The following is a 26,353-nucleotide window of genomic DNA, read 5'->3' as shown; positions in this document are numbered from 1 at the left end:
GAGTTAAGACTTTTTGGCTGTTGAAATGAGGGGAGAGGGTGCAAATGTATTTTGCATGTGAGAAAGACATGAATTTGGAGGGCCCAAAGGGCAAAGTGTTATAGGCTGAATTGTTTTCACACAAAACTGAAATGTTGAAGCCCTAACCCACCAATACTTCAGGATGTGACTGTATTTGGGGGTGGAGCCATTAAAGAGATAATTGAGTTAAATGAGATCATATGCATGGGCCTCAATCTAATCTGAGTGGCATAAGAAGAGAAAATTTAGGCAAAGAAAGACATCAGCTGTACCAAGGAAGAGAAAAGACCATGTGAGGACACAATGAGAAGGCAACCATCTACAAGCCAAGGAGAGAGGCCTCAGAAGAAATCAAACTTGGCTAGTACCTTGATCTTGAAATTACAGTCTCTAGATCAGTGTGGTAATAAATTTCTACTGTATAAATCACCTGTTCTGTGTTATTTTGTTATGGCAACACTAGCAAGCTAATACAGCAGGTTATTCTTGAGGGAACAGTAAGTCTTGTGGACTGTATAAAAGCCACTGTAAATCCTGTTTACCCTGGGAAAGGGGCTGTCTGATTCCCACTATAAATTCCAAGTGGAACATTCCAGATAAAGCAGCTTATATGAAAGCCATGTAAGACTGGCTTTATGATGATAGGGATATTCACCCACTGAATATTCTTGTTACCCTGATCATGATAAATTCTGTGATCACGAGGGTCCCTTTTGTCTGAACACCCCATGTAATCTTACTGCTGCAAAACTGAGCAACATTCTGGGAAGCCTTGTTGCATTTTCCATTTCAAGTTTTGCTTATGGGTCTTACAGATACTAATAAAACATCATATTAATTAAAAACAGAATGGAGATAAGCAGAGAAATAGTCAAGGTACTCATTCCAGCAGGGTGGAAATTTTTAGATGATTATTAAGAATTGGGATGAATAAAAAGGACATTGATAGGATTGAAACAAAGATCTTAACACAGCACTGTGGAAGACTGAGTGGACTAATGGGAGCCCAACATTAAAGGGCCCCAAACAATTCTACTTTATTTACCTGAGTTTGGAGGAATTAAAAAATCTGGAAGGCAAAGATTATAAGGAAAAACCCACCCTGAAATTGCCAGAGGCAACAGTCAGACAAATTAAAGATAAAGATTGACCAAAGGGCCAGAGTCTCTTGGCTTGACCTCTTGGTGAGGTCCCCAAAGCCTTACATACATGAGTAAGTAAAATGGTAAGAGAGTGGAAGAGAGAAAATTTTGTTACTCTGGGACATGGGAACCTCATATACCCTGGTACCAAAATCCATTGGTTAAGTCGAACATTGGTTAACATGACTTTATGTGAAGGAGTCGTATTTCCTTTACTTGAATGTTTTATGGGAATAGATATTATGTATGACTGGGAAACACTTCCCCTATCTTATACTGTGAAACTGAAACCTGTTTGATAAAGCCTTAATGGAGGCTCAAGTTAGGGACATATGTGTTGATGGAATTAAAGTGAAAGTTTAGATGAAAATTGATATGTGATATGGATTGGTTTTGTCCCCAGCCAAATCTCATCTTGAGTTGTACCTCTCATAATTCTCACAAGTTGTGGGAAGGACCCAGTGGATGAATATGACCTGGTGGGAGATAATTGAATTATGGGAGTGGTTCCCCCCATACTGTTCTCGTGGTAGGGAATAAGTCTCATGAGACCTGATGATTTTATAAGGGGTTTCCCCTTTCACTTGGCTCTCAGTCTCTCTTGTTTGCCACCATGTAAGATGTGCCTTTGACTTATACCATGATTGTGAGGTCTCCCCAGCCATGTGGAAGTGTGAGTCCATTAGACCTTTTTTTCTTTATAAATTGCCCAGTCTTAAGTATGTCTTTATCAGCAGCATAAAAACAGACGAATACAGTAAATTGATACTGGTAGAATGGGGTGCTGCTGTGAAGATACCCAAAAATGTGGAAGTGACTTTGGTACTGGGTAAGAGACAGAGGTTGGAACAGTTTGGAGGGTTCAGAAGAAGATAGGAAATTGTGGGAAAGTTTGGAACTTCCTAGAGACTTGTTGAATAGTTTTGGCCAAAATGCTGATAGTGATATGGACAACAAAATCCAAGCTGAGGTGGTCTCAGATGGAGATGAGAAACTTGTTGGAAAATGGAGTAAAGGTGACCCTTTCTATGTTTTAGCAAAGAGACTGGCAACATTTTCCCCCTGCCCTAGAGATTTGTGGAACTTTGAACTTGAGGTAGATGATTTAGGGTATCTGGTGGAAGAAATTTCTAAGCAGCAAAGCATTCAAGAGGTGACTTGGGTGCTGTTAAAATCATTCAGTTTTAGAAGGGAAACAGGGCATAAAAGTTTGGAAAATTTGCAACCTGACAATGTGAGGAAAAGAAAAACCCATTTTCTGAGGAGAAATTCAAGCCAGCTGCAGAAATTTACATAAGTAACAAGGAGCCAAATCTTAATCTCCAAGACAAGCAGCGGGAAAAATGTCTCCAAGGTATGTCAGAGACCTTTGCAGCAGCCCCTCCCATCACAGATCTGGAGGCCTAGGAGAAAAAGAAATGGTTCCCTGGGCTGGGTCCGGGGTTCCCCTGCTATATGCAGCCTAGAGACTTGGTGCCCTGTGTCTAAGCCACTCTAACCATGGCTAAAAGGGACCAAGATACAGCTTGGGCCATGGCTTCAGAGGGTGCAAGCCCTATGTTTTGCCAGTTTACACATGGTGTTAAGCCTGGGGGTGCACAGAAGTCAAGAATTGAGGTTAGGCAACCTCCACCTCGATTTCAGAGGATATATAGAAATGGATGGACATCCAGGCCAAAGTTAGCTGCAGGGGCAAGGCCCTCATGGAGAACCTCTGCTAGGGCACTATGGAAGGAAAATGTGAAATACAAGTCACCACGTAGAGTCCCCACTTGTGAACTACCTAGTGGATTTGTGAGAAGAGGGTCACTGCCCTCCTGACCCCAAAATGGTAGATCCATTGAGAACTAGCACCATGTGCCTGGAAAAAGCCACAGACAATCAACGCCAGCCTGTGAAAACAGCCAGGAGGGAGGCCATACCCTGCAAAGCGACGGGACAGAGATGCTCAAGACCTTGAGAACCTATTTACTGCATCAGCGTGACTTGAATGTAAGACTTGGAGTCAAAGGAGATCATTTTGGAGCTTTAAGATTTGACTGCCCTGCTGAATTTTGGACTTTCATGGGACCTTTAGCCCCTTTGATTTGACCAATTTCTCCCATTTGGAATGGGTATGTTTACCCAATACATGGACCCCCAAAGTTATCTAGGAAGTAACTAACATGCTTTTGATTTTATGGGCTCATAGGCAAAAGGGACATGCTTTCTCTCATATGAGACTTTGGACTGTGGACTTTTGAATTAATGCTGAAATGAGTTAAAACTTTGGGGGACTGCTGGGAAGGCATGATTGGTTTTGAAATGTGAGGATATGAGATTTTGGAGGGGCCAAGGGTGAAATGATATGGTTTGGCTGCGTCCCTACCCAAATCTCTTCTTGAATAAGACTGCTCATATTTCCCACATGTTGTGGGAAGGACCCAGTGGGAGATGATAGAATCATGGGGCCAGTTTCCCCCATACTCTTCTTGTGGTAGTGAATAGGTATCATGAGATCTGATGGTTTTATAAGGGCTTTCCCCTTTTGTTTGGCTCTCCTTCTCTCTTGTCTGCCACCATGTAAGACATGCCTTTCGCCTTCTGTCATGGATTAGTTAGATTCTCACAGAAGCACACAATTTAGATCCCTCACCTGTGCAGTTCATAATAGGGTTCATGCTCCTATGAGAATCTAATGTCACCATTGATCTGACAGGAGGTGGAGCTCAGGCAGAAATGCTGGCCCTCCACTCACCTCCTGCTGTGTGCCCTGGTTCCTGTAACAGACTGGACCTGTACTGGGTCCATGGTCAAGGGGTTGGGGACACCTGTTACAGTGAGTGCAGCTATATTGCCTAGTGATAAAAATAGCCCACTAGTGGGACAGGATAGGATTGGGACTTGGCTGCTTTTTCAAATTTCTTTTTCTTTTGTCCCACTGATCGCAAAACCCATGTCATTACCTCTCTGACACTATCCCTGCTATCCTAGAGGTTTTAGTCATACAAATAAAATAAACATTATTTTGTGCTCTCATAATATTTAGCCATGCCTTTTACTTAAAGAATTTCAGAAACTGGCCTTAGGGGATCCAAATGTCCAACTAAGATTGCAGAGTGTCCCACCTCTGGTAGGAATGCTGAACAATTGATTTACAACTTTGTTGCCACTAGCCACACCACTAGGTGGCCCGTTACTCAAGATAACCATCACAACAGGATATGCTGACCCACATACCCTTCCTCTCATGTGCTTTGCCCAGCCTAGCTTGCATACCCTATCCCTGATATAAATTCCCTTCTTTGCTTCATAAAAAAAAAAAAAAAAAAAAAAAAAATCCCTATAGGCTCATTTCGGGGAGCCAACTGGGAAATCTTTGCACCCCCTCTGTTTCCCTTACCCTCAAGCACAAAACCCAAAAGACTTGTCTGGGAAAACTGCTTGGCCCTGTGTTAATTTCCATTATATGGGGAGCCTAAAAGCCTGTGGTTTTTAACACTAGCTCTATACCAATGTAAATGTAACCTATCGAAGTGGGAGTGGATTGATGGGAAGGTATTTGCTTGTAGTAGTATTGCTGCTGGAAATCAAGACCAGCACAGTGATCAAACGTAATGTCTCTTCCAAAGGTAGAAAATTCTGGGTACAAATGGAGAAAAGGAAGAACAGTAGCTGAGGGTAAATGAATAAATAAATGAGATATGTGATAAATTCAATATTAGATTAACACTTTGAAAAAGGTACAAAGCAAAAGATAATACTGTCTCTTAGCTCATTTATACCAGATTCCTGAAAGGGTGAAGGCATATACTACTGAGACTACTTCTGCTTTTTGAATCTCTCAATATCAAATGAAAGCCTGCAAACTTGACTTCCCTGCCCTAGTAGACAATGCTATACACTATAAAGATGGATTGGTCTAATCATTAATGATGGAATAGCTTCCAAATGTGTCAGTAATTTTTGATGTTTATAAATCTTTTCTCATAAGGTATCTGTGGTCACAAGTCAGGGTGTTGCCCGTGCTATAATAAAAAAAAAATGTACATTTGGTCTTTGTTCTGGTTCCTGAGCTCTTCAAACCCTTGGAATTTCCTGCGTGATGGGAAGGGCTTTTGTTAAACCTGAATTTATGCAAATAGGGTCACTCTCAGCGGCTTCTAGGTAGCTTCAGAAAAGGACTGCTTGCCAGTGGAACCAAGAACAGGATTGGAGAGTTGGAACTTTTAGCCTCATCGTACCCCCAACATCCAGGGTGGAGGGGACTTGATGATTGAGTTCAATCACCAATCACCAATGATTTAATCAATCATGCCTACACACTTCATTAAATACTCTTGAACAGTAAAGTTTGGAGAGCTTCTGGGTTGGTGAGCACATCAATGTCCTGGGAAGGTGGTATGCCTGGAGACAGCATGGAAGCTCTGTACCCTTTTACCCCCACCCCTCCATACTTTGTCCTATGCATCTCTTCCATTTGACTGTTTCTGAGTTTTATCCTTTTTGATATTACTATAATCATATTATACATATATATATCATATATACAAGTAGTATTATACTCTTATACTGAGTTCCTGAGTTATTCTAGTAAATTATCAAAGTGGAGGAGTGGGTTCCAGGAATTCTTGAACTTCAAGTTCATCGATCTAGAAGTGTAGGCGGCCTCGAAGACTTGTGACTGGCATCAGAAGTGAGGGCAATCCTCTGGGACTGAACCCTTTCCTTGTGGGTTCTGCATTTAAGTTGTTGCTATCATAATCAAAAGACATTGTCCTTATCTTGTGGGGTCTGTGTAAACTCTGAGTGCTTAGTGTCATAATTCATTTGAATTTTGGGACACCCAGTTAGTTAGTGTCAGAGAATTGAGAATTTTTAGAATGACAATGTATGCAGTGTCTGCTATGGTCTCAATCTTTGTCTCCTCTCAAAATTTATATGCTGAAACCTTAATCCCCAATGTAATGGTCTTTGGAGGCAGGGCCTTTGATAGTAATTAGGGTTTGACTAAGTCATGAGGGTGGCTGTCCCCTGAGTAGATTAGTGCTCTTTTAAAGAAATGAAGGGACCAGAGGTTTCTCTCTTTGACATGTAAGGACACAGTGAGAAGGCAACTGTCTGTTAACAAAGGGAGAACACTCACCAAGAACCTGACAATGGTGACACCTTGATCTCAGACTTCTCACTTCAGGACTCTGAAAAACAAATATTTGTTGTTTAAGCCACTCAGTCTATGGTATTCTGTCACGGCAGCCTGAACCTACTAAGATGGTGTCAGAAAAACAACCAACCAAAACCAAAACAAAATGCTAAACAGGAGACTCGTTTGTGCACTATGTCCTCAGTAGAAAGAATGCATGGGTTCAGGAACCAAAGAGTAGAATCAGCAGTGGCCTCACTTATTGTCATTTCTAATGTCCCTCTGGGAGACTTTGTATTTTCTGTCACTGCAACTTTGGGGTTTGTAGAGAGACAGAAACTATAAAGTGGGCACACTTCTGCTGTGTGCCAATAAGTTATAATCTACAGCTGCTACCAGGACACTTTGGACTCCTTGTGTTCAGAGAATAGCAGGGTGGAAGAAAAGCTATTATTTTTAACAGGGGTAATTCACCCTGATTGCAGGGGTGAAGAAGTAGGACTACTCTCACACAGTGGGGGCAGGGAGAATTATAGTTGAAATCCAGATGATCTATTAGGGTTTCTCTTGGTACTTCCTTGCCCCACTATAACTGTGAATGGACACATGCAGCAATCCCTACTTGAGTGGGATGTGATTACTAGGGGCTTAGAATCTTCAGGCATGAAGTTTTGATTCACACCATCAGTGAAGTCCCAAGACCTGTTGAGATGAGAGTTAAGGATGAGGGTAGTTCAGAATGAGTAGTGGAGGAGGGAAAGGATGAAAACCAGTTGCAGCCCCGAGACAGATGCTCTAGTTTGTCCCACTAACTTCCCTCATCTAATTGTCTCACCAAGAAGAGAGGTTCAAGAAACCTTTAGGGGAGCTGCTATATAAATTTGTATGGAGAAGTGCATCTGTGCAGTAAAGTACAGATGGTGGACTGTGGCATCCATGGAAGTGTGCTATTCGGATTCTCCCTTCAAGAGAACCTGCTGCAGAGAGAATGGTTGACCAAAAAACTGCCACAAATTCAGATCCGCTGTGGTGCTTTGCAAAGGCCATTTTCCCTCTGGAAAGTCTCCAGCAAATAAGTGAGCATAGGCCGGGCGCGGTGGCTCAAGCCTGTAATCCCAGCACTTTGGGAGGCCGAGACGGGCGGATCACGAGGTCAGGAGATCGAGACCATCCTGGCTAACGCGGTGAAACCCCATCTCTACTAAAAAATACAAAAAACTAGCCGGGCGCGGTGGCCGGCGCCTGTAGTCCCAGCTACTCGGGAGGCTGAGGCAGGAGAATGGCGTAAACCCGGGAGGCGGAGCTTGCAGTGAGCTGAGATCCGGCCACTGCACTCCAGCCTGGGCGACAGAGCGAGACTCCGTCTCAAAAAAAAAAAAAAAAAAAAAAAAAAAAAAAAAAAGGAATAAGTGAGCATAGTGGAGGTACCAGAGTCAGGCCATTTCTTCTCGATTCAGGACTTCTCTACCAAGTAATCTTTGCTCAGGGAATCCCATTAGGCATGACCAAGACTTTCTTTAATGTACTCTGAATCTTTTTCAACCCTCTAATTCCTTCTTCCCTCTTTTCCTTCACAGATGTCAGTCCTGCATTGCAGACTGAAGGTTCTTCGTACCTATTCCTGCTCCCTCTTTATTTTTTAATTATTCAAAGATATTTTCCAGAATTAATCTCTTGTATAATTAATTCTCTCTTGGAATCTCTTAGCAGAAGATCAAAAGTGACATATTGTGTAATGCAACAAACACTGAAACCATTTTGAACTGTTTCAGAAGTGCCATGCTTTTTCATGGTACTATGCCTTTATATACCTATTATCTCGTGTTTTTGGCATGTGTCTACCTCTTGCCTTTCTTCCCTGCTTGATAAACCATTAGAAACAAAAATGTCACTGGGGATTTAGTGAAAGCAGATTCAGGGGAATACTTTAGCAATAAGCTAGATTGCATTTCATTTTAGTTATAATAAATGACTGGAAGATTATCTGTACAGAGAGTGAGTATATCGAACTCTGCCAACATGTTTGATTTTTAAGGACAGGAAGAAGGAGTAACTATAGGAAAATGTCAAGTTATTAAATTAAATATAAGGGATAAAGATGGGATAACTGATGGAGGAAGTTTGATTAGAATGAAGGAAAAGATGGGCTTTAGAACTGAGGTAAAACTATTGACTTTATTAGAATATTATATTTTTTCATGTTATATAAGGTAAGAAAGCAAGAATGATATGGGTTTTGATAAATTAGTGAAAAAGTGAAATTTGAAGGAACTTAAATCTGATGTTGTCTATGTTCCTGGTCCAGGCCTGGCTTCATGAGGGTGAAACCAATTGAGTAGCATGGTTAAGGTTGCTATATTGAAATTCTTAACAATTTTATCTTTGAATTTATGTTACATTTTAAGCTTGAGATTTCAGCTCAAGTGTAGCCTGGCCTCTTGTCAACCTTACCACCTCCCTAGGATGAGTTCTAAGCTGCCAGCTTTCTGCCCCTGCTTCCATAGGTTTCAGGTGTCCTCCTCCCTCCTGACTATATCTTTCAACCACTGTCATCATCTGCCTTAGACAGTGATCAGGCTGCATTGCCTTTCAACCCTGGCAGAGGACTGGATAGGATCATAGATACATTTGTAGTTGAGTTCATAGTCACAATACTTTTGGACAGGGCAAGACAGAGGTCATCCTTCCCATAGTCTGGCAGTGCTGTGGCACAATGAGCAAGTGGTAGGCCTCTTGCCTTTCTGAGTACCAAATATCTTATCCTGTGAAACTTGCAATGCCTTGGGGGTTCGCTATTCACATTGGGTGGGAGCTGCATACTGTGAAAAGAGAAAGAGAGATTGACTTCCCCACTCCTTACATGCATTTCCAATTTTCACTGTGTCCTGAAAAGTATATAGCCAGTTCTAAATTGGTGAAATAAGAAGTGATATTATTTTATGAGAATGAGGGACAAAGTGGTAGAATAGGGAGTCTCAGGAAAGTGTCTATGGTCTATGGTAGCTTCTGTGCATGTTAGATAGAAGGTACTTTGTTGATTATATTAAATGATGCTTCAGTCACGATACCCCGGATCTTCCCTTAGAATAAAACAACATCAGTCCACAAAGTTTTTAGAGTAACCTAAGAAACAATCACAAATGTGACTGAATTGTTAGTTGATCTTGTTTCTAAAACCTAACTCTCTAAGTGTTGTCTCAAAATGAACTATGAGAATTATGTTTCCATGTTAGTTAGATGTCCAGTTTAATCATGGGGTGGAACCCAATACTCTCATTTACCTCCACGAATATCCCATCCTGCAAGCACAGCAAGGATGACGTGAATAGACTCTGCTGGGTCTGCGCCTGCCACCTGTGCAGGGGCCAGCAAGACCCCTAGAAGCAGTTCATATGTGACGAATGTGACATGACTTTCCACATCTACTGCCTGCGCCCGCCCCTCAGCAGCATTCCCAGCGAGGAGGAGTGGTACTGCCCAAGTGCAGGAACCACACCAGCAAGGTGGTGCTGGCGGAAGAGAGGCTGAGAGAGAGCAAGAAGAAGGCGTAGATGGCCTCAGCCACGTTGTCCTCAAAGCGGGACTGGGGCAAGGGCATTGCGTGTGTGGGCCCCACCAAAGAGTGCACCATCGTCCCGTCCAACCACTACGGATCCGTCCCAGGGATCCCCGTGGGCACCATGTGGCGGTTCTGAGTCCAGGTCAGCTAGTCTGGAGTTCATCGGCCCCACGTGGCTGGCATTCACGGCCAGAGCAACTACGGGTCGTACTCCCTGGTCCTGGACAGGGGTAACAAGGACGATGGGGATGAGGAGAATTTTTTCAGATACACGGGTAGTGATGGTTGAGATCTTTCTTGCAACAAGAGGACCGCGGAACAGTCTTGTGATCACAAACTCACCAACACCAACAGGGCTCTGGCTCTCAACTGCTTTACTCTCATTAATGACCAAGAAGGGGTTGACGCCAAGGACTGGCAGTCGGGAAAGCCTGCTATGATGGTGTGCAGCATCAAGGGTGGTAAGAACAGAAAGTACGCCCCCACCAAGGGCAACCGCTATGACTGCATCTAGCAGGTGGTGAAGTAGTGGCCCGAGAAGGGGAAGTCCAGGTTTCTCCTGTGGCGCTACCTCCTGCAGAGGGACGACGACGAGTCTGGCCCCTGGACGAAGGAGGGGAAGGAATGGATCAAGAAGCTGGGGCTGACTATGCAGTATCCAGAAGGCCACCTGGAAGCCCTGGTCAACCGAGAGCGGGAGAAGAACAGCAAGAGGGAGGAGGAGGAGCAGCAGGAGGAGGGCTTCGCAGGCCCCAGGGCAAGCAAGGGAAAGTGGAAGCAGAAGTAGGCAGGAGGTGGCCAGAGCAGGGCCGCGTCTCCTCACCAGACATCCAAGAAAACTAAAGTGGAGCCCTACAGCCTCACGGCTCAGCAGAGCTGCCTCATCAGAGAGGACAAGAGCAATGCCAAACTGTGGAATGAGGTCCTAGCTTCGGTCGAGGGCCGGCCAGCGAGCAGCAGCCCGTTTCAGATGTTCCTGAATAAAGTGGAGGAGACGCTCCAATGTATCTGCTGTCAGGAACTGGTGTTCCGGCCCATTGCAACAGTGTGCCAGCGCAAGATATACAAGGACTGCCTGGATAGATCCTTCTGGGCACAGGTGCTCAGCTGCTCTGCCTTTCGCTATGACCTGGGCTGGAGCTATGCCATGCAGGTGAACCAGCCCCTGCAGACCATCCTCAACCAACTCTTGCCTGGCTACGGCAATGGCCGGTGATCTCCAAGCACTACTCCACAGGCGTTTCGCTTAAAATGTGTGGGAGGGCTCTTTCATCGGCCCTGATGTTGTTCTTAGTGGGCTTAACTTAAACATGTAGTGTTTCCTTCCTTCCCTAAAAAGGTTTGTTTTCCTTTTTTTATTTTTAATTTTCCAATCTATACATTTTCACACATTTTCAGGAATTTATGTATTCTGGCTAAAAGTTGGACTTCTCAGTATTTTTTTTTTTTTTTTTTTTTTTGTAAACATAAAAGTCTGCAATTTCTTGACAAAACATAAGATTTTTTTTGACAATTTTTATTCTATAAACTATGCTTTGATTTCTTTTTTTTTCTTTTTCTTTTTCTTTTTTATTATACTTTAAGTTCTAGGGTACATGTGCACAACGTGCAGATTTGTTACATACCTATACATGTGCCATGTTGGTGTGCTGCACCCATTAACTCGTCATTTACATTAGGTATATCTCCTAATGCTATCCCTCCCGCCTCCCACCAAGCCACAACAGGCCCAGGTGTGTGACGTTCCCCTTCCTGTGTCCAAATGTTCTTATTGTTCGATTCCCACCCATGAGTGAGAACATGTGGTGTTTGGTTTTCTGTTCTTGCGATAGTTTGCTGAGAATGATGGTTTCCAGCTGCATCTATGTACCTACAAAGGACATGAACTCATCCTTTCTTATGGCTGCATAGTATTCCATGGTGTATATGTGCCACATTTTCTTAGTCCAGTCTGTCATTGATGGACATTTGGGTTGGTTCCAAGTTTTTGCTATTGTGAATAGTACCGCAATACACATACGTGTGCACAACATAAGATTTTTTAAAGATGGAATCAGAAACTATGTGGCATGGAGGCTGTTCATTATTCTGATGTCAGGTTCTCAGAAGTTGATGCCACCAACTCTAAGAAGTGGGGGAGGGAACAGTCCTTCTTTTGTGTTCATGGGTTTGGCCCCCAAGGTCAGAGCAAGCATCTATCTGACAGCATTTTATCATCTAAAGTCCAACGAGATGGATCTCCATGGTGGCTCATGGCATGATGTGGCCTAGCTGTCTATTGAAATTGTTGCAAGGAAAAGAGGAAACATCTTGGCCCAGTTCAAACCTTTCCCTCGAAGCTATCCCCCAGCAGACTGCTTGGTGTTTGAGATCTGCTTGAAAACTCCTCTGCCCCTGCAAGCATAGTGTTGGGGCCATGCAGAAGTGGCCTCAACAGGACTCTGCTCCACGTGGGCACAGGCATGTGGCTGATGCTGTCCAAAGAAGGTGGCCATGGATGGATACCAGCGCAGGAAGCCAAGTTCAAGTGCCTTTGGTTCACTCCTTCTCTCTAAAGACAACATTCCTTGTTGTGAGCACTGAATTATTGAAAATGCCAAACAAATTCTAGAAACTGCAATCATTCAGTTCTTCCTGACACTGAGTGGGTGCTTGGGAACAGTTTGAGTCTTACAGATCATTTAAATTCAATTTTTTAACTTGGCAATTGAGAACTTACAAGAGGTTTTTTTTTTTTTTTTTTTACGACATTTTCTAAATGATTCTTTTTTTTTTTTTTTTTTTTTGTAGTTACTGTATATGTACTGAGAAAGATATAACGTTAAGGTTCAGTGTTGTTTTAGTTTTTGTATTTATTTTGAAAGGGTTTGTTAATTTTTCCAATTTTACCAAAGTTTGCAGCCTGTACCTCAATAGAACAGGGATATTTTAAATCACGCACCTGCAGACAAATTGAAGCAATGTTATTTTTAAAGGTTTTTTTTCACCTCTTTATTCTTAGATTAACAATGTATTAGGGAAGAAATGAGACAATTTTGTGTAGGCTTTTTCTGAAGTCCAATACTCTTTGTCCAGATTTTAGATTCTCAGAATAAAAGTTTTTCACACAAAAAAAGAAAATGGCCCAGTTAATGACCTCAAATGTGACCAGTTACAGTAGCATCTATTTTTGGGACTGTGTATTTATATAAATGAGAAATGATGAATGGATTGTAAGTTAACACCCAACAACATCAGAGGTCTGAAGTAAAGGATATTACAGCTAAGCTAAGGAAGCAAGTTTGCAAGCCAGTTCACAGGGCCAGTTGTGGTTAAAGACCAAGACTAAATCTTATTTGAGAATTTCCAGTGGCGTTCATTAGTGTGGATATTATAATAAAAAAAGACAGACAGTGCATTTATCTGGGTTTTTATTTTTGCCAGAGACTTAGAATAAAGTGGCTGGAAATTTGAAAGTATTGGTAAGGGTATGATAGCAGTTATGCTTTTAGTAGTCTATACTGGATAGAAAGGAGGCAAGTATAAGAAGGCAATGACAGACAAGAGATAATGACATATAGCTTAAAAACAAAGGTTGAAAAGCCAAGTTGTATTCTATAACCATGTGAGTGGTAAATGAAAATCACTGAAGTTGAGGAGGTCCAAGAACCAAGATTATGAGGTATTAAAATTACTTTCCACATAAATAATGAAGTCACCATTGATGTTGGCTGGGCAGTAGGACTGAGCTAGCCACAGTCTTCCATGATTGAAGATAAGGGGCAAAGTTGTTGCTAAATATGAACAATTAAGCAAGAGTACAGCTTACCAAATGACAGAAACTTCAAAGAAAGAGGAGTTTTTAAACATGGAGATGGACTTATATTCAAATGAAGCACTGAGAAAAAATATGACCAAAAACACCTTGTGATCATGGTGTTTGTGGAATTAGGGAGAATGAGCAACCACCACCAGAAAGAGTTCTGGGACAGTTGTATCTACAAGGGACTGCCAAGCTTTATTTAAGAGAACAGTTGGAGACCATGTTCAGTGATTAGTTAATGATTATTTGCATTTTTAACCGAGGAATGAGGCACCACAAGACAGTGTGAAATACTTTGGAATGGAGAGAATCAGTGGGCATTAGGGTGAGGGGAGAAGAAACAGCAAAAAGTATAGGTGATTGAAGGGGCTTACGTTTTGGTGAGAGCAAAAGATGACAAGGAATCAAGGCATATCTGTTTGAATTATAATCATTGCAAAATAATTAGTCATATTATTTTCCTAATGGATACAGGAGACTTCAGTATACTCTAAAACATATTCTTAAAAGTTTGAATGGACTTGTTTTAATTTCAATTTTTCATTTAGATACAAGGCACACATGTACAAATATGTTACATGGGAATATTGCAGGATGCTGAGGTTTGAAGTACGGATTCCATCACCAAGGTAGTCAGCACAGTACCAAATAGGTAGTTTTTAACTGTCCCATCCCTCCATCCTCCATTTTCAACAAAATGAAAAGTTTTTTTGAAAAAATAAACAAAATTGATAAACACTTAGCTAGGCATACTAAGAAAAAAGAATCAAATAAATGAAATCAGATGAAAAATGACCACAAGAGACTACTATAAACTCTACGCCAACAAACTGCATAAGCTAGACAAAATCAATAAATTCCTATAAAGATACATATTACCAAAACTTAATCATGAAGAAATGAAAAATATGAACAAATCAATAACAGATAACATTTTGAGTTATCAATCAGAAACCCCCTGACAACAAAAAGAGTCCAGGACTAGATGGCTTCACTGGTGAATTCTACCAAACATTTAAAGAGGAATTAACACAATTCATCTTAAACTCTTCCAAAAACAAATGAAGCAAAAAGAGCACTTCCAACCTCATTTTATAAGGCCAGAATTACTCTGAGACCAAAGCCAAACACATAAATATGAGAAAAAAATTACAGGGCCAATATTCTTGATGTACATAGATGCGAAAATCCTTGACAAAATACTAGTACTCCCAATTAAATAGCCCGTTGAAAAGATCATAGATCAAACAAAGTGTGATTTAATTCTGGGAAAAAATGACGTTTCAAAAAATATCTAAGTCAATTAATGTGATACATCACATTAACAAAAGTAAAGATAAAAATATCACAGGATCATCTCCATAGATACAGAAAAAGCATGTGATAAAATTCAATAACCTTGTCATTACAAAAATCTCTCAACAAACTATTTATAGAAAAAAATTTCCACAACCTATAATCTTACATCTAACAACACACATAGTATTCAAAAACTATTTTTTTTTTTTTTTTTGTCTAAGATCAGGAACAAAGAAAAGACACAAATTCACACCACTTCTATTGAATATCATACTGGAAGTTGTAGCCAGAATAAATAGGCAAGAAAATAAAATAAAAGGCATGCAAAATGGAAAGGTAGCAGTTAAATTGTCCATTTTCACAGAGTACATGGTCTTAAATATATAAAACCCTAAATACTCCACAAAAAAATCTTTAGAACTAATAAACAAATTCAGCACATTGCAGGATAATATATCAACATACAAAAATCAGTTGTATTTCTACATGCTAACAGTGAACTATCTGAAAAGTAAATTAAGATAACAGTTACATTTACAATAGCATGAAACATAATTAGGAATAAATTTGTACAATGTAAAACATAAATTTGTAAAATGTAAACACTTGTAAAATGAAATTACAAAACATTGCTCAAAGGAATTAAAGAATGAACAAGTAAATTTAAAGATATTCGTGTACATGGGTTGGAAGAGTTAGTATTATTAAAATGTCCATACACCCCAAGTGACCTCTAGATTCAATGTAATCCCTACCAGATCCCAGTAGATTTTATTTTACAGAAACAGAAAAATGAAGCCCAAAATTCATATGGAACTACAAACACTCCAAACAGCCAAAGAAATTAGGATATGAGGAACAAAGCCAGAGGCAGCATGCTTTGATGTCAAATATATTACAAAGCTATGATAATGATAGCAATATTTCACTGACACAAAAACAGATATGGAATAATGGAACAGAACAGAAATCCCAGAAATAAACCCACTCACATAGGATTAACTGACCTTTGACAATGCTGACAAGAACACAAAATAGAGAAAGTATAGTCTCTTCAAATATTGCTGAGATAGCTGGATATCCACATAGAAAAGAATGAAATTGAACCATTATCTTACTCCATACATAAAAATCAATCCAGAATGTATTAAAGAATTGAACATAAGTCCTGAAACTGTAAAATTCCTAGAGAAAACATAAGAGAAGATCTTTGTGACATTGGTCTTGGCAATGATTTCTCAACCATGACACCAAAAATACAAGCAACAACAACAACAAAAATAGACAAGTGGGACTATATCAATTTAAAAAGCTTCTATGCCGCAAAGAATAAAATCAACAGAGTGAAATAGCAACCTATGAAAAGCGATAAAATATTTGTAAATTATATATATAGTAAGGTTTTAATATTCAAAATATTTTTGAAGCCCCTACAACTAAGTAGTTAAAACCTAATGACATGATTAAAACATGAATAAATAACTTAAATATACATTTCTCCAATGAAGATGTACAAATGGCCAACATATATATGAAAAGACAGTTAACATTAATAACTATCATGGAAATACAAACCAAAACCACAATGAGGTATCACCTCTCACTTGTTAGAATGGCCATGATTAAATAACAATAAAACCAAAACAAAACCAGAAAATAATGTGTTAATAAACTGGAACACTTGTGCACTGTTGGTGGGAATGTAAAATGAAAAAACTGCTAGGAAAACATTGTGGAGGTAACTCAAGACACTAAAATAAAACGACTGTATGTTTCAGTCACTTCAATACTGGTAAAAATAATTAAAATCAGGATATTGAAGAGTGCTCAACTTCCATCTTCATTGCAGCATTATCCATAATAGTTTAAATATCCAAACAATCTATATATCAATTGATAGATGAATGAATAAAGAAAATATGGTATATACATACTGCTATGGTCTGAATGTATCCCTAAATTTCATGTATTATAAGCTCAATCCCCAATTTAACATGTTGAGTAGAGGTGGGGCCTTTGAGAGTTAATTATGATTAGATAAGGTCCTCGGTGTGGGGCCCCCATGATGGGGCTGTTGGCTTTTTAAGAAGTGGGAGAGACACCTGCACTGGCATACTCTTGCCTTCTCCCAATGTCATGCCTTTCACCATGTTATGATGCTGCAGAAAGCCATCATCAAGTGCTTGTGCCATGCTTTTGGTCATGCCAGCTTCTAATTGTGATAAATACCTTTGAAGATAAGTTATCCATTCACAGGTATTCTGTTGTAGCAACAGGCAACAGACTGCAACAACTACAATGGACTGTTATTCCACATTAAATAAAGGAAACATTGTCATATGCAACAGGGGGAATAAACCTTGAAAAAATTATACCAAAGAAGTAGGCCAGTCACAAATGGACAAATATTGCATGATTTCCACTTACATGAGGTATTTAAAAGGGTCAAATTTATGGAAGCAGAGAGAAAAATTTGGTTGCCAGTTCTGTTGAGAAAGGGAAATGGAAAGTTGTTCAATGGGTATAAAGTTTCAATTATGCAAAACGAATAAGTTCTAGGGATCTCCTGTGCCACATACTGCCTATACCTAACTATACTGTATTGTGCAATGAATAATTTGTTAAGAGCATAAATTTTATGTTTAGTGTTCTTACCACAATAAGAAATAGTTGCCTGCATAGTTGGATATATGTTTGCATTTATTATTTCTCCGAACCATCACTTCATGATCATGGTCACATTCATTTTAGTTAACATTTAGAAACATTCTTCAGGAAACTTATCCAGTGCTTTTATCACTTTGTCCATTTTCATCCCTATTGTTTCTCTATTTTTCACTGCATGCATAGTTCTCTGTGTTTGGCCTACTTTGCCATCGTCACTTGATAAAAGTCTGTTCATTGTTGACTTTGTTGTCACCTCTGTCTTGAAGTCTGCCACCTACACATTAAATAACAAAAACATAAAGGTAGCACTTTGGAATTTTCATGAAAATATAACTTATTCAACTTTTTCTTAATCACATCTTTTTCTGGAGCTTTAAAACGGTAACTCCTACTGCACATTGGCCTATCTCCCCTTGTGCACTTCAAATTTAACATATCCAGAACAAATGCATAAACTACCATCCTCAACCTGTTACTGCTTCATCTGTAGAGTATAAGGCCATTTCTGTTACCATCACGGGAAATATAAATCTGTCATACTAAGAACTGATGTTCTTACAGAGAATGGTATAATCTGCCTAATCATATTTTACTCTTGAAATTTTGGTTATTTTTCAAATAAAATGCTATCATAACATCAAAAATTGGAAGATATACTACTGTATATCAGGACTTAATATAAAAGCAATGTAATCAAGACAGTTTTTTATTAATAAAAGGCTAGTCACATAAATTAATGGAATCGAATACAGAACCCAGACATAGGAGTACACGTATATAATCACCTTATTTTGACAAAAGAGCAAGAGAAATTCAATGGAGAACTGATAGTTTTTCAAAAAAATAAGCAAAAAAAGAAAAAAGAAAAGAAAAAAAACACACACACATGAAACAAACAAAAATTGAACCTAGACGAAGGCCTTATAACTTTCATGAAATTAACTCAAAATATAATTCTAAATTAAAATACAAAATCATAAAACTTCTAGAATAAAACATAGGTGAGAATCTATTGACCTTTGATTTGACATGGTGTTTTTAGACACAATACCAGAAGCATGATCCATGAGTTTAAAAAATGTTAATCTTTGGCCAGGTGCTGTGGCTCACGCCTGTAATCCCAGCACTTTGGGAGGCCGAGGCGGGTGGATCACGAGGTCAGGAGATCGAGATCATCCTGGATAACAACGTGAAACCCCGTCTCTACTAAAAATACAAAAAAATTAGCCGGGCATGATGGCGGGCACCTGCAGTCCCAGCTACTCAGGAGGCTGAGACAGGAGAATGGTATGAACCTGTGAGGCGGAGCTTGCAGTGAGCCAAGACTGTGCCACTGCACTCCAGCCTGGGTGACAGAGCGAGATTTCATCTCCAAATAATAAATAAATAAACAAATAAATAAATAAGTTAAAAAGTTAATCTTCACTAAAATAAAAAAATTATCCCTTATGAAAGACACTGTTAATAGAATTAAAAGTTAAATGAAAGATGTAAGTTCTAGTATTAATAGTACAGTAAGTAAACTAGAATTAATCGTAATTTATTGCATATTACAAAATAGCTGGAAGAGAAGATTTTTAATGTTCCCTACACAAAAAAGTGCTTGAGGTGATGGATATCCCAATTACGCTCAATCGATCATTCCATATTCTAAACAGGTATCGAAATATCACATATACTCTAGAAATTTGTATAACTAAGATATAAAGAAACAAGCCACAGACTGGATAAAAATATTTGCAAAATATATTTCTGATAAAGGACTGGTATCCAAAACATATAAAGAAATCTTAAAACTCAACAATAAGAAAACAAGCAACCCAACTGATAATTGCCACAATTCTGAACGCCAAAGAAGATATAAAGATGGCAAATAAGCATGGAAAAACAATCATTCTTCACAGAACTAGAAAAAGCAATTCTAAAATTCACATGAAAATAAAAAACAGCTTACATAGCCAAAGCAATATTAAACAAAAGAACAAATGTGGAGTCATCACATTACCTGACTTTGAACTATCATACATGGCTATAGTTACCAAAGCAGCATGGTACTGGTATAAAGATAGGGACATAGACCAATGAAATAGAATAGAGAATCCAAAAATGAAGCCAAATAGTTATGGCCAACTTATCTTAGACAAAGTAAACAAAAGTGTAAATTGGGGAAACAACATCCTATTCAACAAATAGGGTGCTGGAATAATTGGCAAGCCACACGTAGAAGAATGAAACCAGATCCTCTTCTCCCACCTTATACAAAAATCAACTTGAGAGAGATCAAAGACTTAAATCTAAAACCTGAAACCATAAAAAATTTAAAAGATTACATCAGAAAAACTCTTCTAGACATTGGCTTAGGCAAATAATTCATGACCAAGAACACAAAAGCAAATGCAACAACAACAACAAAAATAAATGGTACATAAATAAACTAAGAAACTTCTGAACAGCAAAGGAAATAATTAGCAGAGTAGACAGACAACCCATAGAGTGGGAGAAAATATTTGCAAAGTATGCATCCAACAAAGGACTAATATCCAGAATCTGCAAGGAACTCAAACAAATTATCAAAAAAAAAACCCTTAATAATACCATCAAAAAGTGGGCAAGGGACATAAATAGACAATTCTCAAAAGAAGATACACAAATGGCAAATGTACATATGAGAAAATGCTCAACATCAATAATTATTAGGGAATGCAAGTTAAAACAACAACGTAGTACCACCTTACTCCCACAAGAATGGCCACAAAGAATGGCCACAATTGAAAAACAAAAAAAGAATAGATGTTGGTGTGGATGTGGTGGAAAGGTAACACTTTTGTACTTCTGGTGGGAATGGAAACTAGTACAACTACTATGGAAAACAGTATGGAGATTCCTTAAATAACTGAAAGTCGAACTGCCACTCATTCCAGCTATCGCACTACTGGGTATCTACCCAAAGGAAAAGAAATCATTATATGAAAAAGACACTTACACACACCGTTGTTTATGGCAGGACATTTTGAAATTGAAAAATTATGGGATGAACCTAAATGCCCATCAACCAATGAGTGGATAAAGAAAATATGATATATATACACCATGGAAAGCTACTCAGCCATAAAAAGGAATGAAATAATGGCTTTTGCAGCAACTTGGATAGAGTTGGAGACCATTATTATAAGTGAAGTAACTCAGGAATGGAAAACCAAATATAGTATGCTCTCACTTATAAGTAGGAGCTAAGCTATGAGGATGCGAAGGCATAAGAATGATATAATGGACTTTAGGGACTCGTTGGGAAGGATGAGAGAGGGATAAGGGATAAAAGGCTACACATAGGGTAGCATGTACACTTGGGTTATGGGTGCACCAAAATCTCACAAATCACCACTAAAGAACTTATCCATGTAACCAAAAAACACCTGTTTCCCAAAAACTATTGAAATAAAATAAATTTCTTAAAAAAACTCAACATATTTTGTCATTAGGGAGCTATAAATTTAAACAAAAAGGAGGTAGAACTACATACCTATCAGAATGGATATCATCTATATAACTGAAAATACCAATTCCACCATGAGGATTCAGAGCAATGAGAACTCACTTATTGCTAGTGTGAAGGGAAAATGGTACTGCCTGACTAGAAGATAGTTTGTCACTTTCTTAAAAAACCAAATATAACCTTATACAATCTACTAATCACACTGTGAGTTATTTATCTACCTGATCTGAAAGCTTATGCACACGCAGACATCCACTTAACTATTATATATATATAATTTGTTTTATGCACTTTTTTATATACAATGTGTACAATATTTTGTTTGTATACATATATATGTATAATTGAAGTAATCAAGATTCTCTTATATACATATATATTTATAGTTGACATAATCAAGATGCACTTCCTCAGGCAAATGGACAAACAAACATTAGTACATCCATACAATGAAATATTATTCAGCAATAAAAGTAATGAATGAGGAAGGCATGAAAGGACATGGATGGATTTTAATTGCATATTTCTAAATAAAAGAAACCAGTTGGGAATCACTACATGCTGTCTGATTTCAATTACATGACATTTAGGAAAAGGTGAAGTCATAGAGACATTAAAAAGCCAGCAATTGCCATGGATTGGGGTGGCAGGATTTTAATGAATGAAGCACAACACAATTTTGGGGTTCAAAACTATTCTGTAAAATATAGTAATGGTGAATACATGACACTACTGCATTTGTCAAAGCTCATTGAACATTACCACAAAAAGTGTGAATCTTTACATACGTAAATTTTTAAAAAAAATAGTGGTTAGGAGATTCCGGGATTAAATGTAAAATGTGACAATATAATCTGAGTTTTTAACAAATGTATGAAACTTAATTCACTGAAGTGAGTGGGAAGATAAAGTGCTGACCTAAATAATTTTGGAAATAATTGAAGTCAGTAAGACTAAACGTAAAAGGAAATGTTCAAGCATTGTACTTCAGCTTGTAATATTTTTCCCACAGGGGTATGGGTTAAAAATTCTTATACCACTAAATATGTATACTGAAATTTAACAATTAAGCAAATGGATGGTGGATGGTGGGAGCCAGGTTTGTTACAGTTGGAATGAGAGAGTACAGATAAACAAGGGAGTAGGCTAGAATGATATATATGATATGGACTAGAGTCAAGGACATCTGTGTAACCCATGTTTAGCTTACTATGGTTACAGATGGTTACACTAAGGAATGTAAAACTTCTCCAGTGCCCTTTGAGGAAATTTCTGACACTAGGACCCAGGCAGGAAATATATAGCATCAGCCGGAGCATCTTGTAGTGATGGAAAGGAGGGAAGAAATTACTCAGAAAAAAGGGAAAATTTTAAAATGATAAGGGCATACCAAACAGATAGAGTTGCCATCTGAAAGGGCTCCCAATGGCCAAAGCTGGATCAATTTGAGGAACAGAATAGATTAGTGTTGAATTATGACCCAAAATATAAAATAGCAACAAGCTCAAGCTGATAAAATTAAAAGATTAGATAAATAAATGGTAGAGAAAAGACAAATCTTCCCTGTAGAAGAATTCCACATGATTTACATAGATACTATCCCCTAAGGAAGATAGAACAGTTGCTAACTCAAATGTAAGTTGTAGATAGTGACTTCCTTCCAAATAATTCACTATGGAAAGAGGGTTAAAAGAGTACCTTTACAGTGGAAAACCATGACAAAAACTACCTCAGCCAGGTGATCAAGATTAACATCAATAATTATAAATCATATTGATGGTATAGTTCCTTGATATTCTGTGATAAAAGTGGCACTTTAAAGTCTTCCTACCAAGAGTATCTAACCACAGTCTAAATATATTGATTCTCTTTTGGTACTGTAACAAATTAGCACACACATAGTGGCTAAAAACAAGAGACATATTCTTTTGCAGTTCTGGTAGTCAAGTGTCTCTTCCTGTTGTCACAATGCCTTCCCTTCTGTAGTCAAATAAATATCTGCTTCCCTCTAATAGGGGCACTTGTGATTACGTTTAGGGCCCACCTGAATAAGCCAGGAAAATCTCCCCATCTCAAAATGATTAATCGCTACTGCAAATTTACTTTTGCCATATGAGGGTGTCTTTGAAGGTTCCAAGAGTTAGCACATGAATATTTTAGGGCTATTATCCTGTCCCCACACTAACCATGAGAGAAAATATCAAACAAACTTCAAGTGATAAGCATTATAAAAAAAATACTTGTCCAGTATTCCTAAAAACTGTCAATGTCATAAAAAATAAGCAGTCTGAAAACTGTCATAGTCAAGAGAAGCCTAAAACATTAAGTGATGACTAAATGCAGAATGGTATCTTGGATGGGATGTAAAATAGAAAAAGCCAATAGGTAAAAGTCGAAGAAATTTGAATAAAATATGGAATTAAGTTAATAACAATGTACTGTTATTTATTAATTGTGATAAACATGACATATCAATGTGAAATGTTAATAATAGTAGAAACTGGTTGTACTCTGTGATAGTACAGGGAACTCTATATTATCTTTGTCAATTTTCTGTAAGTCTAAGTATATTCTAGAGTAAAAAGTTTATGTTAAAACTTAAAAATACATTGTTTATTTTATGATTTCAGTTATATCAAAAGCACTATAAATCTAAACAAAGTCAAGTAGGAAGCACACAAAATGTTTAGTGTCAATTTTAATTGACGGCTATTGGTTTAAGACTTGATTTGTACATTAAATCAAACAAAAATATTATTAATACAAATACAAATTTCTTTTTAATGTATTTTTATAGATAATATATAAAGTTCCAATATTGATGGTTATTTTAGAGATAAATATATAAAGTTCCAATATTGATGGTTATTGCAGATCTCTTTTTGATCATAAATATTGCAATTGGCCACGTTGTGCTTAAATCTTTGCTATACTTCAATCTGTGCTTTAGGATAGATTCCTATGAGTGGGTGAAATTATTAGCAAATATGATGCTTTTCAAAAAGGTTGTAAATATTCTCTTATCAGCTATTACTTTGTAATTTTATGTACTATTTCTCTGCCTAGAAAGTCTTTCCCAATCCAGAGATTAGTTAAATATCTATCTTTACTAGTATTTAATACTTACGTACTAATGTTTTCCATGTTGTGACTCATAGTGAGGAATTTTAATTTTTTGTTTATTAGAAAAGATGGAGTTAATGGGAGTAAAATTATCTTATAAAGTTTTGATTACTGAATTTTTATTTATTTCCAGAAACACTCTGAAATGATGAGTAGCTTATTTTTCTTGATCTTTAAACTGAGAGAGATTCCCAAAAGAACACTTGCAAAGATTAAAGTTTACCTCTGTTTTAGTTAAGTTTCTCTAGCTTCAGATACAAGTATCCATTGCCCTTGTGTATTTGGAGTTTAGGTTCTTATGATAACTCCAGAGATATCTTGATTATATTCACAATGGGTATACTTTATACCTAAGACACAGGAAATTACTTGTTTCAAAGAACAATATGTATTCCTACACAGTTTATAATACAGTTGACCCTTAATGCAACAGTTAGTGGCACCAACTCTCCACACAGTCAAAAATCCATGTATAATTTTGACTTCCCAAAAGCTTAACAAATAAAAGCCTGCTGATGACCTGTTGATGGGAAGCTTTACTGCTAAAATAGTTTATTAACACATATTTTGTATGTTTTATGTATTATACACTGTATTCTTAAAATAAACTAAGCCAGATAAAGTGTTATTATGAAAATTATAGCGAAGAGAAAATATATTTACTATTTATTTATTGGAAGTGGATCATCATAAGGGTCTTCATTCTCATCATCTTCACGTTGAGAAAGCTGAGGAAGAAAAGAAGAGGGGTTGGTTTTGCTGTCTCGAGGAAGGGAGAAGCAGGAGAGGTGAAGGAGGTGGAAGGAGAAGGAGGAGAGGCAGGCACATTCATGGTAACCTTTATTGCAAAAAATTCACATGTAAGTGGAACTGCACAATTCAAACCCATGTTGTTCAAGGGTCAACTGTATACACATATTATAATTTGGTGGTCTTTTACATTTTATTTATTTTTAAAACTCTAGATTAGATTAACTACAAGTATATTTGTGTAAAGATATATTTTATAATGTTTATAAATGACTAGTATCAAATTAGAAGTTTCAGTATTAAAACCATTTTCAATAATTAAAAAATAAAACATTTCTTATTTCTAAAAGAAACATCAAACCATAGATTTCTAAATATCACCACACTAAGATATCTTTAAAAAAATGTTGTCAAATTTTTGTTTAAGTGCTGATATCATTTGGGTATGTCCCTACCCAAATCTCACCTTAAATTGTAATAATCCCCACGTGTCAAGGGTGGGGCCAGTTGGAGATAATTGAATCATTGGGAGTGTTTTCCCCCATACTGTTCTCTCGGCAGTAAATAAGTCTCACGAGATCTGATGGTTTTATAAGTGGGAGTTACCTGCACAAGCTCTCTTGCCTGCTGCCATGGAAGACATCCCTTTGCTCTACCTTCTTCTTCTGCCATGATTGTGAGGTTTCTCCAGCCACGTGGAACTATGAGTAGATTAACCCTCTTTCCTTTATAAATTATCAAGTCTCAGCTATGTCTTTATTAACAACATGAGAAGAGACTAATACAGTAAGTTGGTGCCAGGTAGTGGGACACTGTTCTAAAGATGCCTGAAATGTGGAAGCAACTTTGGAACAGGGTAACAGCCAGAGGTTGGAAATGTTGGGAGGTCTCAGAAGAAGACAGGAAAATGTGGGAAAGTTTGGAATTTCCTAGAAATTTGTTGAATGGCTTTGACCAAAATGCTGATAGTGATGTGGACAATGAAGTCCAGGCTGAGATGTTCTCAGATGGAGATGAGGAACTTTTTGGGAACTGGAGTAAATGTGACTCTTGCTATGCAAAGAGACTGATGGACTTTATCCCATGCCCTAGAGATCTGTGGAATTTTGAACTTAAGAGAGATGATTTAGGGTACCTAGTGGAAGAAATTTCTAAGCAGGAAAGATTTAAGAGGTGGCAGTGCATAAAAGTTTGGAAAATTTACACCCTGATGATGCAGTAGAAAAGAAAACCCATTTTCTGGGAAGAAATTCAAGCCAGCTGCAGAAATTTGCAGAAGTAATGAGGAGCCAAATGCCAATCATCAAGACAATGGGGAAAACCTTTATAGGGCATGTCAGAGAACTTCACAGCAGTCCCTCCTTTCACAGGCCTG

General features: G+C 38.1%; 1 pseudogene; it reads left to right on the top strand.

The window, feature by feature from the left end:
• Nucleotides 1-9,585: 9,585 nt before the first annotated feature.
• On the top strand, nucleotides 9,586-11,187 carry LOC112616308 (annotated as a pseudogene).
• The last annotated feature ends 15,166 nt before the right edge of the window (nucleotides 11,188-26,353 follow it).

This window comes from Theropithecus gelada, chromosome X (assembly GCF_003255815.1).
Source record: "Theropithecus gelada isolate Dixy chromosome X, Tgel_1.0, whole genome shotgun sequence".
In the NCBI taxonomy this organism is placed as follows: Eukaryota; Metazoa; Chordata; class Mammalia; order Primates; family Cercopithecidae; genus Theropithecus; species Theropithecus gelada.
This window is presented reverse-complemented; position numbering and strand designations above follow the sequence as displayed.